This window comes from Rhinoderma darwinii, chromosome 3, assembly GCF_050947455.1.
Source record: "Rhinoderma darwinii isolate aRhiDar2 chromosome 3, aRhiDar2.hap1, whole genome shotgun sequence".
NCBI classification, from domain to species: Eukaryota; Metazoa; Chordata; class Amphibia; order Anura; family Rhinodermatidae; genus Rhinoderma; species Rhinoderma darwinii.
Window position 1 is genome coordinate 286,744,421 of NC_134689.1, and position 16,117 is coordinate 286,760,537.

Genomic DNA, 16,117 nt, shown 5'->3' on the forward strand with positions numbered 1-16,117 from the left:
CCTGAGGAGGTGAACACGCTACCTGAGTTTGTTCAGGACTTCGCTGATGTTTTCTCTAAGGAGGCCTCCGAAGTGTTACCTCCTCATAGAGAATACGATTGCGCTATCGATTTGGTACCAGGAGCTAAGCTCCCTAAGGGTAGGATATTTAATCTCTCTTGTCCCGAACGTGAAGCCATGAGAGAGTATATCCAGGAATGCCTGGCCAAGGGTTACATTCGCCCCTCTACTTCTCTTCTGACTCCCTAGACCAGGTTATGGCTTTAGCGGTACGACTTGACCGACGTCTCAGGGAACGACAACTTGAAAGTTTTTGTGTTTTCCCCTCTGACTCCCCCATGATGCCTCCCGAGGTTCCATTGCTTCGCTCTTCCACGGAAGACTCGGAGGTACCTATGCAACTCGGGGCCTCAGTGCCCCCCCGACAACGTAGAGAGTTCCGCAGGAAGAATGGTCTCTGCTTCTATTGTGGGGATGACAAGCATCAAGTGAACACCTGTCCTAGGCGGAAGATTAAGCAGCCGGAAAACTTCCGCGCCTAAGTGATCATCGGGGAGGTCACTTGGGCGCACAGGTATTTCCCGTAAATATGAAACGTAATAAAATCTTGCTTCCCTTTCAGGTCTCTTTTGGTGGTAGGTCTGCTACCGGCAGTGCCTTCGTGGATTCAGGGTCTTCTGCTAATATCATGTCTGTGGAATTTGCTATGTCTCTAGCTATGCCTTTGATTGATTTGCCTAAACCTGTCCCGGTAGTGGGTATCGGCTCCACTCCTCTTGCTAATGGTTATTTTACACAGCATACCCCTGTTTTTGAAGTCCTTGTTGGCTCCATGCATTTGGAGCAGTGCTCTGTGCTGTTGATGCAAGGATTATCGTCCGATTTGGTTTTAGGCCTTCCCTGGTTGCAGTTGCATAATCCCACGTTTGACTGGAATACTGGGGATCTTACCAAATGGGGTAATGAATGCTTGACGTCATGTTTTTCTGTTAATTCTATTTCTCCCCCTGAGGAGGTGAACACGCTACCTGAGTTTGTTCAGGACTTCTCTGATGTTTTCTCTAAGGAGGCCTCCGAAGTGTTACCTCCTCATAGAGAATACGATTGCGCTATCGATTTGGTACCAGGAGCTAAGCTCCCTAAGGGTAGGATATTTAATCTCTCTTGTCCCGAACGTGAAGCCATGAGAGAGTATATCCAGGAATGCCTGGCCAAGGGTTACATTCGCCCCTCTACTTCTCCGGTAGGTGCTGGCTTCTTCTTCGTAGGGAAGAAAGATCGTGGTCTTAGGCCATGCATTGACTACCGTAACTTGAATAAGGTCACTGTAAGGAACCAGTATCCCCTTCCTCTGATTTCTGATCTCTTTAATCAGGTTCAGGGGGCCCAATGGTTCTCTAAGTTTGATCTACGGGTGGCGTATTACCTTATCCGCATCAAAGAGGGGGATGAGTGGAAGACTGTGTTTAACACGCCCGAAGGTCATTTTGAATACCTCGTCATGCCCTTTGGGTTGTGTAATGCTCCCGCGGTCTTCCAGAATTTCATAAATTAGATTTTAAGAGAATACCTGGGGGTATTTCTTGTAGTGTACTTTGATGACATACTTGTGTTTTCCAAGGACTGGTCCTCCCACATTGAGCATGTCAGGAAGGTGCTCCAGGTCCTTCGGGAAAACAAACTGTTTGCGAAGACCGAAAAATGTGTGTTTGGGGTGCAGGAGATACCATTTTTGGGTCAAATCCTCACTCCTCATGAATTCCGCATGGACCCCGCCAAGGTCCAGGCTGTGGCGGAATGGGTCCAACCTGCCTCCCTGAAGGTGTTACAGTGCTTCTTGGGGTTCGCCAATTATTACAGGAGATTTATTGCTAACTTCTCGGTCATCGCTAAGCCTCTTACGGACCTCACTCGCAAAGGTGCTGATCTCCTCCACTGGCCTCCTGAGGCTGTCCAGGCTTTTGAGGTCCTTAAGAAGTGTTTTATCTCGGCCCCGGTGTTGGTTCAGCCCAACCAAATGGAGCCATTTATCGTGGAGGTTGACGCGTCCGAGGTGGGAGTGGGGGCTGTCTTGTCCCAGGGTACCAGGTCCCTCACCCATCTCTGTCCCTGTGCCTACTTCTCCAGGAAGTTTTCGCCCACTGAGAGTAACTATGATATTGGCAACCGCAAACTCTTAGCCATTAAATGGGCATTTGAAGAGTGGCGCCACTTTCTGGAGGGGGCTAGGCACCAGGTAACGGTCCTTACCGACCACAAGAATCTGGTTTTCCTAGAATCTGCCCGGAGGCTAAACCCGAGACAAGCTCGATGGGCGTTATTTTTTACCAGATTCAACTTTTTGGTTACCTATAGGGCTGGGTCTAAAAATATTAAGGCTGATGCACTGTCGCGTAGCTTCATGACCAGCCCTCCTTCGGAGGAAGATCCTGCTTGTATTTTGCCTCCAGGTATAATCAATTCATCTATTGATTCTGATTTAGTCACTGAAATTGCGGCTGATCAAGGTTCAGCTCCCGGGAACCTTCCTGAGAACAAGCTGTTTGTTCCCCTGCAATTCCGGCTAAGGGTACTTAGGGAAAATCATGACTCCGCACTATCTGGTCATCCAGGCATCCTGGGTACCAAGCACCTCATTGCCAGAAACTATTGGTGGCCTGGGTTGCCTAAAGACGTTAAGGCTTACGTCGCCGCTTGTGAGGTTTGTGCTAGGTCCAAGACTCCCAAGTCCCGACCAGCGGGCTTACTACGTTCTTTGCCCATTCCCCAGAGACCTTGGACCCATATCTCCATGGATTTTATCACCGATTTGCATCCATCTCAAGGCAAGTCGGTGGTGTGGGTTGTAGTAGACCGATTCAGTAAGATGTGCCACTTTGTGCCCCTCAAGAAACTACCCAATGCTAAGACGTTAGCTACCTTGTTTGTCAAACACATCCTGCGTCTCCATGGGGTCCCTGTCAATATTGTTTCTGACAGAGGGGTACAATTTTTTTCATTGTTTTGGAGATCCTTCTGTAAAAAGTTGGAGATTGATCTGTCCTTCTCCTCTGCCTTCCATCCTGAAACTAATGGCCAAACTGAGAGGACTAATCAGTCTCTAGAACAGTATTTAAGGTGTTTTATCTCTGACTGTCAATATGATTGGGTCTCATTCATTCCCCTCGCCGAATTTTCCCTTAATAACCGGGTCATTAACTCGTCAGGGGTCTCCCCCTTTTTCTGTAATATTGGGTTTAATCCACGGTTCTCCTCCGTTTCACCTGGTAGTTCCAACAATCCTGAGGTAGAGGTCGTTCATCGGGAACTGTGCACAGTCTGGGCCCAGGTTCAGAAGAACCTAGAGGTGTCCCAGAGCATACAAAAAACTCAGGCTGATAGAAGACGTTCTGCTAACCCCTTGTTTATGGTCGGGGATCTGGTGTGGCTATCGTCAAAGAACTTGCGCCTTAAAGTCCCGTCCAAGAAGTTTGTTCCCCGGTTTATAGGGCCGTACAAGGTCATTGAAGTCCTCAATCCTGTCTTCTTCCGACTGGAGTTGCCCCCATCTTTTCGAGTACACAACGTGTTTCATGCCTCCCTCCTTAAACGCGGCTCCCAGTCCTTGGCTCCCTCGAGGAAACCTCCTGTCCCCGTTCTCACCCCTGAGGGGGTGGAATTCGAGGTGGCCAAGATTGTGGACAGCAACATGGTCCAAGGCTCCCTCCAGTACCTGGTCCATTGGAGAGGATACGGGCCTGAGGAGAGGACTTGGGTACCCGCCCGGGATGTTCACGCTGGGGTATTGGTCAGGAGGTTCCACCTTCGTTTCCCCAATAAACCAGGACCACCTAGAAAGGGTCCGGTGGCCCCTCATAAAAGGGGGGGTACTGTAAAGGATCTGCCAGGCACAGCTTCTGTGTCAACGCCCATAGGTAATCAGTCTGCACCTGCTTCTATGTCTGTGAGACTGACTCCATCTTCCACCACTCAGGATGGCAGGCTTAGGAGTGGGAGAGCCTATCACAGCCTGGCCAGACGGAGCTAGCTCCCGCCCTCTGTCTATTTATACCTGCCTTTCCTGTTCCTCCTTGCTTGTGATTCTTCTCGTTTGGTTTCCTGGCCCTGCTGCAGCTTCTGAACTATTTGACCCTGCTTCATATTAACCCTGGCTAAGGCCTCATGCACACGACCGTATTTTTTCCCACCCGTAAATACTGGCGTAAATACGGGTCCGGTGTCACACGTATTCGACCCGTTTTGCACCAGTATTTACGGACCCGTGCCCGTAAATATGGGTCCGGTGTCACCCGTATTCCACCCGTATTTACGGGCACGTTTTTGGCGGCAAAATAGCACTGCACTAATCGGCAGCCCCTTCTCTCTATCAGTGCAGGATAGAGAGAAGGGACAGCCCTTTCTGTAATAAAAGTAATATAGAAATTCATACTTACCCGGCCGTTGTCTTGGTGACGCGTCCCTCTCTTTACATCCAGCCCGACATCCCTGGATGACGCGGCAGTCCATGTGACCGCTGCAGCCTGTGATTGACCTGTGATTGGCTGCAGCGGTCACATGGGCTGAAACGTCATCCAGGGACGGCCAGGACGTCGGGCCGGATGTCGAGAGGGACGCGTCACCAAGGCAACGGCCGGGAGACCGGACTGGAGGAAGCAGGAAGTTCTCGGTAAGTATGAACGTCTTTTGTTTTTATTTTTTACAGGTTGCTCTTTATTCTGATCGGTAGTCACTGTCCAGGGTGCTGAAAGAGTTACTGCCGATCAGTTAACTCTTTCAGCTCCCTGGACAGTGACTATTTACTGACGTCGCTTAGCAACGCTGCCGTAATGACGGGTGCACACATGTAGCCACCCGTCATTACTATGGGAGTCTATGGGAGCTCCATAGACTTCTATGAACTGTCCGTGCCGTTATTACGGCCTGAAATAGGACATGTTCTATCTTTTTCAATGACACGGGCACCTTCCCGTAAGAAAACGGGAAGGTACCCGTGGCCAATAGAAGTCTATGAGCCCGTTATTACGGGTCGTAATTAAGACCCGTAATAACGGGAGTTTTTACGGTCGTGTGCATGAGGCCTTACTGACTACTCTCCTGCTCTGCGTTTGGTACCTCGTACACTCCTGGTTTGACTCGGCTCGTTCACCACTCTTGTTGCTCACGGTGTTGCCGTGGGCAACTGCCCAATTTCCCTTAGCTTCTGTGTACCCTTGTCTGTTTGTCTGTCGTGCACTTATTGAGCGTAGGGACCGTCGCCCAGTTGTACCCCGTCGCCTAGGGCGGGTCATTGCAAGTAGGCAGGGACTGAGTGGCGGGTAGATTAGGGCTCACTTGTCTGTATCCCTACCCCCATCATTACAGGTGTATTAAAAGAGGCATGGACTCGCGGGACAGGGATGTAATATTACCACTTTACAAAGCATTAGTGAGGCCTCATCTAGACTATGCAGTTCAGTTCTGGGCTCCAGTTCATAGAAAGGATGCCCTGGAGTTAGAAAAAATACAAAGAAGAGCAACGAAGCTAATAAGGGGCATGGAGAATCTAAGTTATGAGAAAAGATTAAAAGAATTAAACCTATTTAGCCTTGAAAAAAGACGACTAAGGGGGGACATGATTAACTTATTTAAATATATTAACCAGTTCAGGACAGGGCTATTTTGAGCCTTCAGGACCAGACACCGTTTAGCCCTTTTTACCACGTGCTAGTTAAATGGCTATAACTTTTTTATTTGTTGGGCTAACAACGTGATTTTTACAATGTTTTTTTCCGTAGACAATGCAGGTTTCCTTTTTCTATCATTTTTATACACATCCTTTTTGCTATTTTAGAATTTTTATTCTTAAAGTTTGAAAATAATAGTAAAAAAAATAAGCTTTTTTACTTTTCAGCTATTTCTTCTTGGTAATAACATAGTTTTACCCTAAAATAGACCTTTTATTTGTGATCGTCATTGTCTACCGTAAATTGTAATATATTACATGTCTATATTAGGGTATTTGGGTCAGCGCTAGCGTTACGAGAATGATTGGAGGGAAGGGAACGTTTTTTTGGGATGGGCATTTTATGTGTATTTATTATTAATTTTTTTGCACTTTACTGTACTTTTATTTTTTTATTACTATGGTCTGTCCTTTGGTCTAACCTTTGGGGAACTTTATATATTTTTTTTCTTTCTTTTACACCATGCTTTTCCCCTGTAACTTGAGCTGCACAGCAGCCCCAGTTACAGGGGAAATCAGCCCTCTCATAGTGACGATTGTCACTAATAGGGCTGTGCTGGGTCTAGTAAGACCCAGCAGCTGTCTGTCACTAACGGCACCTGCCAATCATGTGATCAGTCACATGAACATCGGGACCAATAGAGACAGCGGCCTCTATTCCTATAGCGATTGTAGAGAAGAATTGATCCAGCGCTGGTAATGATTTAAAAGGGAAAACGAAGTCCCATGTTTATTAGAAAAAGAGTAAAACAGAAGGGAGACGCAGTCCCAAGGTGTAAGTAGTCAGGACTTGAACCTGAGCCTACGCGTTTCGAACGCAGTCTGCGTTCTTAGTCATGGCAACTCATTTGCCATGACTAAGAACGCAGACTGCGTTCGAAACGCGTAGGCTCAGGTTCAAGTCCTGACTACTTACACCTTGGGACTGCGTCTCCCTTCTGTTTTACTCTTTTTCTAATAAACATGGGACTTCGTTTTCCCTTTGAAATCATTACCAGCGCTGGATCAATTCTTCTCTACAATCTCTGTCTTACACCGCGGGCCGTCGCGGGGATCCGACTGACGCTGCCAGGAGACGCACACCGGTGAGCTGGAGGTTCTCTCCCTTTTCTATATTCTATTCCTATACACAGCGTTCATTGAGAACTGTGTACAAGTGATCAGAGAAGACAGAAGCAGCGAAAGCTGCTTCTATCCTCTCCTCAGGGTCCCCGGCAGTCAATGACAGCCGGAGACCCGACATTCAGCTGCCCGATCGCTCGGGCAGCAAGTTAAAATCCGAGCCGTAAAAAGTCTATGGTGCGGGTTTTAAGGACCCTGACCGCTGGCCGTAAAAACACAGCCAGTGGTCGGGAACCAGTTAATGGCACATACAAAAAATATGGTGAAATCCTGTTTCATGTAAAACCCCCTCAAAAAACAAGGGGGCACTCCCTCCGTCTAGAGGAAAAAATGTTCAACCTGCAGAGGTGACAAGCCTTCTTTACTGTGAGAACGGTGAATTTATGGAATAGTATACCACAGGAGCTGGTCACAGCAGGGACAGTAGATGGCTTTAAAAAAGGTTTAGATAATTTCCTAGAACAAAAAAATATTACCTCCTATGTGTAGAAATTTCTACCTTCCCTTTTCCCTTCCCTTGGTTGAACTTGATGGACATGTGTCTTTTTTCAACCGTATTAACTATGTAACTATGTAACTATATGTAACTATATCAGCAATAAGGCCCAGTAGGGTTTTCTTTAAATTGAGTCAACATAAGAAATAGACCCTAGTGGCAAATAATTGGCTCTAAAATCAGCTCAAAATGGAGTTGTTTTCATCTGAACTTTTGGGGTCATGTGGTACTAGGGGGTCCATTACTGTTCTAGAGCGTAGCCTGGCATGAGCTGCACCAGATGATTCTACACTGTGCTAGACCGACCCAAATCACTGACATTGGTAGACTAGTACTGCTATCAAAGCTATGTTATTTTTTAGATAATCTAGCCTGGGTAATCTTTGTAGGTAGCTCTTAAAGACAAATTCTACTCAAAACCTAAACGTTTAGATGGGACTGGTGTTAATCTCCCTTCTCTCTATGATACTCTTGTAGGGTATTGAAAATTGAGATGAGTTGTTTGTTTGGGTTTAGCAATCTTTGTGCCCCCTCTGTGACATGGATGAAACCCTTTGGTTACTAGTGATATTCTTTCGTTTCTGATATTATGAAGGCTCTGCAGGGTCAAGGATTTTGTTTGGTCCTGTAGAGCAGCTATTTCCTTGATCAAGGAAAGAAAATGATTTATGGCCACAGTGGTACCATTGCATCACAGGCAGGCACAGAAATAATTATAGCAGCTCTACCGTGTGAGGATCCTACCAAACAACTTACCAAATCTAAGCTTCTTGAAACACATTGAATAGGACATGAAAGGAGCAGTATATTGGGGTTAACTGCAGTCCCACCATATCTATCTGTCTCCAATTCTTTTATAAGCTCATGGGTTATCTTGGCTATTGTACCACTAAGGAGGGCACATAAAATTGCATTGGGAACACTAGGCATCGCTAGGAAGCACTGATGCTCCTAATTTGTCAGGGAGGAGTTTTTGGCTGCAAGGATTGTCATTGTAGAAATGTCCATCAGTTCATCGAAAACAACTTTCTCTAAACCACCAATTGTTTGTCAATGGTTTACAAGTTGTCTCATGTAATGGTGCCTTAAGACTGGGTTCACATACTGCAGATTTTTTTTTACATGAATTCAGCACCAAAAATACTGTAAATGCAGGTACATTTTTGTTTTTTTGTTAAACCTCGTTAGCATGATTTTAAAACATCAATGCAGATTGTTTGGCTTGCTACAAAAATTAAGATATACAGCAAGTCCTATCCCTTTCACTAATCCACAACGTTTGAACCTATTCTAAACAGATTTAAGATAATAACAAGACCCTTTATTAGAATCGACATTGTGTTGGTAAAATAAATAGAAAAAGTGGGTATAGTCAGGGCCGGCTCCAGGTTTATGTGGGCCATTGGGCGACACAAACTTAGTAGGCCCCTTTGCGGGGGAACTCACGGCGGCAATAAAATGGCAGAAAACGTCACTTTGTGCCCCATATAGACATTAGGCCCTGTTTATGCCCCCATATAGAAGTTAGGCCCCCAGTTTGTACCCCCATAAATTTAGCGCAGCACAGCACCCCTCCCAGGTAGTGCCACACAGCCCCCCTCCCTGGTAGAATCGCACTGGCCCCCTCCCTGGTAGTGCTACACAGCCCCCCACCTTGGTAGTGCAACACAGACACCCTCACTGGTAGTACCACACAGCCTCCCTCCCTGTAGGTAGCACCTTTTGGGTTCCATCTAGGAGTGGAATCCCCAGCCAGAGCATTGCCGATACTCTGGCTGGGGATTCCACTTCAGGAGAAACCCCTGACGTCACTGTCCATATATGGATAGTGATGTCAGGGGCTTCCACGGAGACTGAGTCCCAGAGTAGAGCCGCTTGTAGCGCTCTGCCTGGGTCTCCTTCTCTCCCTCTGACATCACTGTCCATATTTGAAGTGACTGCAGAATCCCCATCTTCCGAAGGGGTGTTTCCCCAAAAAATAACAAAGATAGAGGCTGTAATGGGATGGTGATTGTTGTGAGAGTTTGAAGCAACATGTTCACCTCCAAACCCATTCTAGAACCTCACCAAAATGATAGTCAAATTTGTATTTGTTATGTGTATATTTTCAAGGTGTTTACAGTTTTGCATTTTGTGAAACTTCTAAGGTCTAATATATCCCACTTTGTCCCAAACATTACGCAGGGTCCTATGTCGTTGTTATGTAAGGGAGGGTTTGTGTCCATCTTATGCTGGGAGAGACATACAATGTTTTTGGAGAATGTTGAATCAGCAGCAGGCCACAAGTTCCCTTATAAAGGGGTTTATGTGCCTTTATATCATATTCTTTAGTTATTTACTGAATAACCTAGTCTAAAAAGCAGGTTTTTATTTGATCAGCCCCTCCACTCCTGCTTAATAAGACTTTCAGATTAGTTATGTGCCAGGCCGACCCCTATGGAGTAAGGGATTAGAATTGTGCTGTCAGCACTTCACAGAATATCGTTAAACCATGAGATCTGGTGATGTCTATTACTTATTCTCTATTTCAGATCACTGGCAACCCTGACTTTACTGAACTGCTTTATTGCAACTATCTGCAGTTTGTGTTTTAATCTCAGTGGAGTAAACTGAGATGTATTGATATTTAATACTGAAATCTTGTCTGGCAGAGCTGCACTACAGGTTTTAACATGTAGTGTGGGAGATGAAGGAATTTCTCTGAATTGATCAGCAAGCTACAAAATCTAACAGGCGCATTACATTAGAAAAAAAAAACCAAAAAAAACAAACTACATAACATAAAATCTGATCTAAACATAAAACGAAATAATATTTTAGTCTTTATTCTGCTACAGCAGTCTTTGGCAAAAGAACAAAACGTCTTCCAACTTGTCCAATGACATTTACTTTCTATTAGCACTAGGATTAGTGTTAGAATAAAACATTCAGTGGTTGTTTTGTCTGATATATTTGTATGTCCAATGCTCACTGTAAAGCAAGAGCGGACTGAAAGTGAACCTAGCCCCTAGGTCATGGGCCTCTTACCAACTATTGGAGCCAAAATACACTTGGTTTGGGTTAAAAGAAAAAACAAACATTTAAGGCCCCTTAGGCACTGCCCTAATTCCTGAATGACTAGTTTACCCATGCTATAAAGGAATATGTATGTAATTCTAGTTTTATACAGAGCTCACAATCATAAACATTCCATTAAAAACAATTATGGCATTTGCTTTATCTCTACATTTACATTTTATTACAATGGGAAAAGTCTTTATGGAAAAATTGTTTCACATTGTAATGATGAATCCATTGCTATTGGCTAAAATTAGATTTCCCCTGCAATGACCATTCCCATCCCCATTTCAGATACGTTTCTAAAACAAAGGAACAGATTCATGTTTTCTCTACAATTATTATTAAGCCTTACATTATCTACAGAAAAAGAGGAAGCAGCTTGGTGAGATTCAATGATAACAGCAGAATACATAGGGCTCTGCAGATTTGCGGTTGTCACCCAGTGCATTGCTGTACAATGGCCCAGGCATATTCTGCCGGATATTTAATTCGTCTGAAAATTACAAGAAACAAACGTAGCATTAGTCATCATGATGACAAGGGAGAATTCACATTCACTATGGTTTTTACCAGAGTTTTCCTATAACATTCTAGAGCTGTACGTTGCATGTTTTTATACAGTTGAAGAACTAAGTAAATACATAAGAGTATAAATTAGAAAAAAAGCCTGGTACATGGACTTGCTTCACATACACTGGTGTATTCATGTTAATTATGGAAACAGTCATCATAAAATTCATTACACCACCATCGTCTTAAAGAGGCTCTGTCACCAGATTTTCAAACCCCTATCTCCTATTGCAGCAGATCGGTGCTGCAATGTAGATAACAGTAACCTTTTTTGTTTTTTTTTAAAAAACGAGCATTTTTGGCCAAGTTATGAGCATTTTTATATTTATGCAAATGAGCCTTTCTTAAGTACAACTGGGCGTGTTTAAAGTTATGTCCAAGTGGGCGTGTATTTTGTGTGTAACATCTGGGCGTTTTTACTTGTTTTACTAGCTGGGCGTTGTGAATGGAAGTGTATATGATGCTGACGAATCAGCATCATCCACTTATCTTCGTTACCACCCAGCTTCTGGCAGTGCACAGACACACAGCGTGTCCTCGCGAGATCACGCTGTGACATCACTCACTTCCTCCCACAGGAACTTCATCGCGTCGGATAAGCGAGGACACGCTGTGTGTCTGAACTGCCAGAAGCTGGGTGGTAACGAAGAGAAGTGGATGATGCTGATTCATCAGCATCATACACTTCTATTCACAACGCCCAGCTAGTAAAACAAGTAAACACGCCCAGATGTACACACACAATACACGCCCACTTGGACATAACTTTAAACACGCCCAGTTGTACTTAAGAAAGGCTCATTTGCATAAATATAAAAATGCTCATAACTTGGCCAAAAATGCTCGTTTTTTAAAAAACAAAACGTTACTGTTATCTACATTGCAGCGCCGATCTGCTGCAATAGGAGATAGGGGTTTGAAAATCTGGTGACAGAGCCTCTTTAACATACAATATATGGCCAACAGTATGTGGACACCCCTTCTAATTTTTTGTTCTTTAAACATTGATTTTTATTCATAATTTTAAGAATAGATTATGCCAATGCAATGTAAATACAAAGTAAAAAATATATAGATGAATACAATATCATAACAAAATAACAGAAAACGTGCGGAACACGATAGTAAAGGCATATAAAGTACAAGGATATAGATAAATAGTGACTATGTATTAACCCCTTAGTGACCACCAATACGCCTTTTCACGTGATTCACTAATGGGCTTTAGGCTAGGCTGACGCCTTTTCACGTCAGCCTAGTCTAAGTCCTGCACGGGTCTCCCGTGCAGGCAGGAGCCGGGGCTCTGCTGTCTGATGACAGCTGAGCTCCTGCTCCAACGCCCGCGATCGAAGTTTACTTCGATCGCGGCCGTTTAACCCGTTAAATGCCGCCGTCAATAGCGACCGCGGCATTTAACTTTGTTTACAGAGGGAGTGCGCTCCCTCTGTCACCCATCGGCGGCCCGCGAATGCAATCGCGGGTCTCCGATGGGGTGTCATGGCAGCCGGGGGACTGATAAAAGCCCCCAGGTCTGCCCTGGACATATGCCTGTTAGGACGCGCCGGAGGCACATCCTAACAGATTGCCTGTCAGATTTACACTGACAGGCAATAATGCTCTGGTATACGAAGTATACCAGAGCATTATAGCAGCGATCGGAATATCGCACAGTAAAGTCCCCTAGTGGGACTAATAAAATCAGTCATCAAAGTGAAATAAATATTATTAATAAAAAGTACAGTAAAAAAATAAGTAAAACCATTTTTTTCCATAAAAAGTGGTTTTATTTAGTAAAAGTGTAAAAAAAAAAAAAAAGTACACATATGTGGTATCGCCGCGACCGTAATAACTCCATTAATAAAGTTAATAGGTAATTTAAACCGCAAAGTGAACACCGTAAAAAAAAAACGCAAAAAACCATGGCGAAATTGCAATTTTTTTCCATTGCCCCCCAAAAAAGTCATAATAAAAATGAATCAATAAGTCCCATGCACCCCAAAACAGTACCATTCAAAACTACGTCTTATCCTGCAGAAAACAAGCCCAAAAAATCACTACATTGATGGAAAAATAAAAAAAATTACGGCTCTTGGAAAGCGACGATGCAAAAGCAAATAATTTTAGTTCAAAAGTGTTTTTATTGTGCAAAAGTCGTAAAACATAAAAAAACCTCTACATATGTGGTATCGCCGTAATCGTAGCGACCCATAGAATAAAGGTAACAAGTTATTAACGTCGCATAGTGAACGGCGTCAATTTAAAAACGCATAGAACAATGGCGGAATTTAAGTTTTTTTTTATAATCCCCCCCCAAAAAGGTTAATAAAAGTTAATATAAAAATTATATGTACCCAAAAATGGTGCCATTAAAAAGCACAACTAATCCCGCAAAAAACAAGTCCTCATACAGCTATGTAGACGAAAAAATAAAAAAGTTATAGCTCTTTCAATGCGACTATAGAAAAACGAATAAAATAGCTTGGTCATTAGGGCCTAAAATGGGCTGGTCACTAAGGGGTTAAAGTACAGTAAAAATTCCAATTCATACAAATCTTTCGGAATGTTATTAAAGGAGCTTTCAAACCAAGGACTCCAATTTGAATGAAATGTATATTTTCTTTTGTGGGAACTTGCATACATTAGTTTGAACCAACAATTATCATTGATACCTTGGATAGTCATTTTCAAAGATGAGACCGTGTCCTCTTTCCAGAATTGGGCAACTCTTACTCTTGTTGAAGGTGTGTAACATTATATTTTTCTGGTCTTTTGGGAGGTGATCTAGATCTAGACCATATTCGCATGGATTTGCTATTTTAAATTATTTTAATAGTGTTTATGTGGTTTATTTGCCTTAAATAAAAATATTATTTTGTGGTATACAAAGTGACTATTTCTTGCCTTATACATACCCAGTTGTGTTTTGTTTTGTACCACTAGATCTAGACAGCCATACCTGGGTTAGGAAGAATTTGTCTTTTAAAAATGTTGTATAAAATTTGAAACACTTGAGACCAGACACTTGAAATAAGGGGACATTCCTACCAAAGATGAGCAAACGTTCCCGCACTACTTTTGAACTTCCAACAATGGCTTGGAAATCTTGGGTAGATTTGACAAAATTTTACAGGAGTGAGGTACCAGGTATAGAATATCTTATGTGCGTTTTGCAGATGATTGATACATTTTGATACTTTAGAAATATTGGAATGTGCATCACACCAAAGCCCAACAAGTGTATAAAAAGAGAGATAACAACACGTGATTCAAATGTCATGTTACCCCTGTATAAATCCCTTGTAAGGGAATTCAGTTTTGGGCTCCACATTGTAAAAAGGATATAGGAGAACTGGAGAGGGTTCAAAGGCGAGCGACTAGATTATTAAATGGGATGAGAGGTGTCCCTTACAATGAAAGACTAGAGAAATTGGGCTTGTTCAGCTTGGAGAAAAAATGTCTTAGAGGGGATCTTATTAACAGGTATAAATATATGTGTGTGGTCAATACAAAGAACTGGCACATGATCTGTTCTTTCCATGGACTCTACAAAGGACCAGGGTGGAAGAAAGACGTTTCAGACATCAATATTGGAAAGGGTTATTTACAGTTAGAGTGGTTAAGCTATAGAATGCCGTACCCCAAGAGATAGTAATGGCAGATACTATGTCAGCATTTAAAAAAAGGCTTGATGTTTATTTACTGACAAATGGCATTGGGGATTATAACTAATCAAGCAATGAATGACGGGTAATTTATTGAGAAAGGTTAAACTTGATGGACCTGTGTCTTTTTTCAACCTATGGAACTATGTAACTAGGAAATAGAAATGTGTAATGCATTCTCCCATTTTCTGGTATTATTTAGAAGTTGATAACACTTCGATATACCTCTAGAGTTAGTTTGAGTGGAGAGCACCCAGCTATCAAGATAAGGGGGGCATGATATTTTGATGGGTGGCAGAAAAGATGACAATTTATGTCTAATGTGTAAAAATGTGAAAAAGTAATGGGAAGATATGCCATATTTGTTTACTAAATTTGAAAAAGGAACGAAAGATGCCATCCTACCAAAATTGGTCAATAGTCAATAGGCCTTTATCTTGTCCTTCTAATTATTAAGTTCATGTGTTTTAGCTACACCTATAGCAAACAGGTGCATAAAATCATGCACACAGCCATGCAATCTCCATAGACAAACATTGCTAGTAGTATGGGTCATGCTGAAGAGGTGGGTGACTTTAAACGTGGCACTGTCATATGATGCCATCATTGCCACAAATCAGTACGTGAAATTTTTGATCTTCCCCGGTCAACTGTTAGTGCTATTTTTGCGAAGTGGAAGCTTCTTGGAGTAACAATTCAACCACATTGTGGTAGATCACGAAAACTCACTGAGCGTCTATCCTCTGTTGCATCCTTAACTACAGAGTTCTAAACTACCTCTGGAAGTGACGTCAGCACCAGAACTGTACATCAGAAGCTGAATGACATGGGATTCTATGGTCTAGCAGCTGCATACAAGCCTAAGAGCGCCATGTGAAATGCCCTATGTCGGCTGGAGTGGTATAATTATGACTATATTCAAAATATATCTGAACTACTAAGTAAATTGCTTGACAAAGACCCAACAGGGGTTGAAACGTTGTAGTTTTTTACTACTTGGTGAATAAAGACCAACATCTTTTGGATATTTGAGTGCTGCAGTTTTTCTTCTATCTAAATTGTCAAACTATAAAATAAAAGTATAAATCATATCTGTCTGACTTTTTGTGACTTTTTGGATTTTTTTATAATTAACAAGTACATTTTAGAAATATATACTCCATATTAAAGATAATGCTGTACACAGGACATAATTCATAAATAAGATCGTGTATGTAATTTATGAACATCTTGCTCTCTAAATTCATTCAACATTCCTCACTCTTCTTTTATTTTTTTGTTTTTAGGTTCGGCATTTAAAATCCATCATCTTAAGGTAAGCATTAAATGAATTTTCACTGACACTGCATCAGCAGATGCAAAGAACTTTTACATGATCCAGACGTATGTTCAGTTACTGGCAAAGACTAGGTTAAGTCTCATTTTACCCTTTATCATTCGGGCCCTCTGAAGTGTATTAAAACGCTTGTTCTCTTCCTTGTGTTC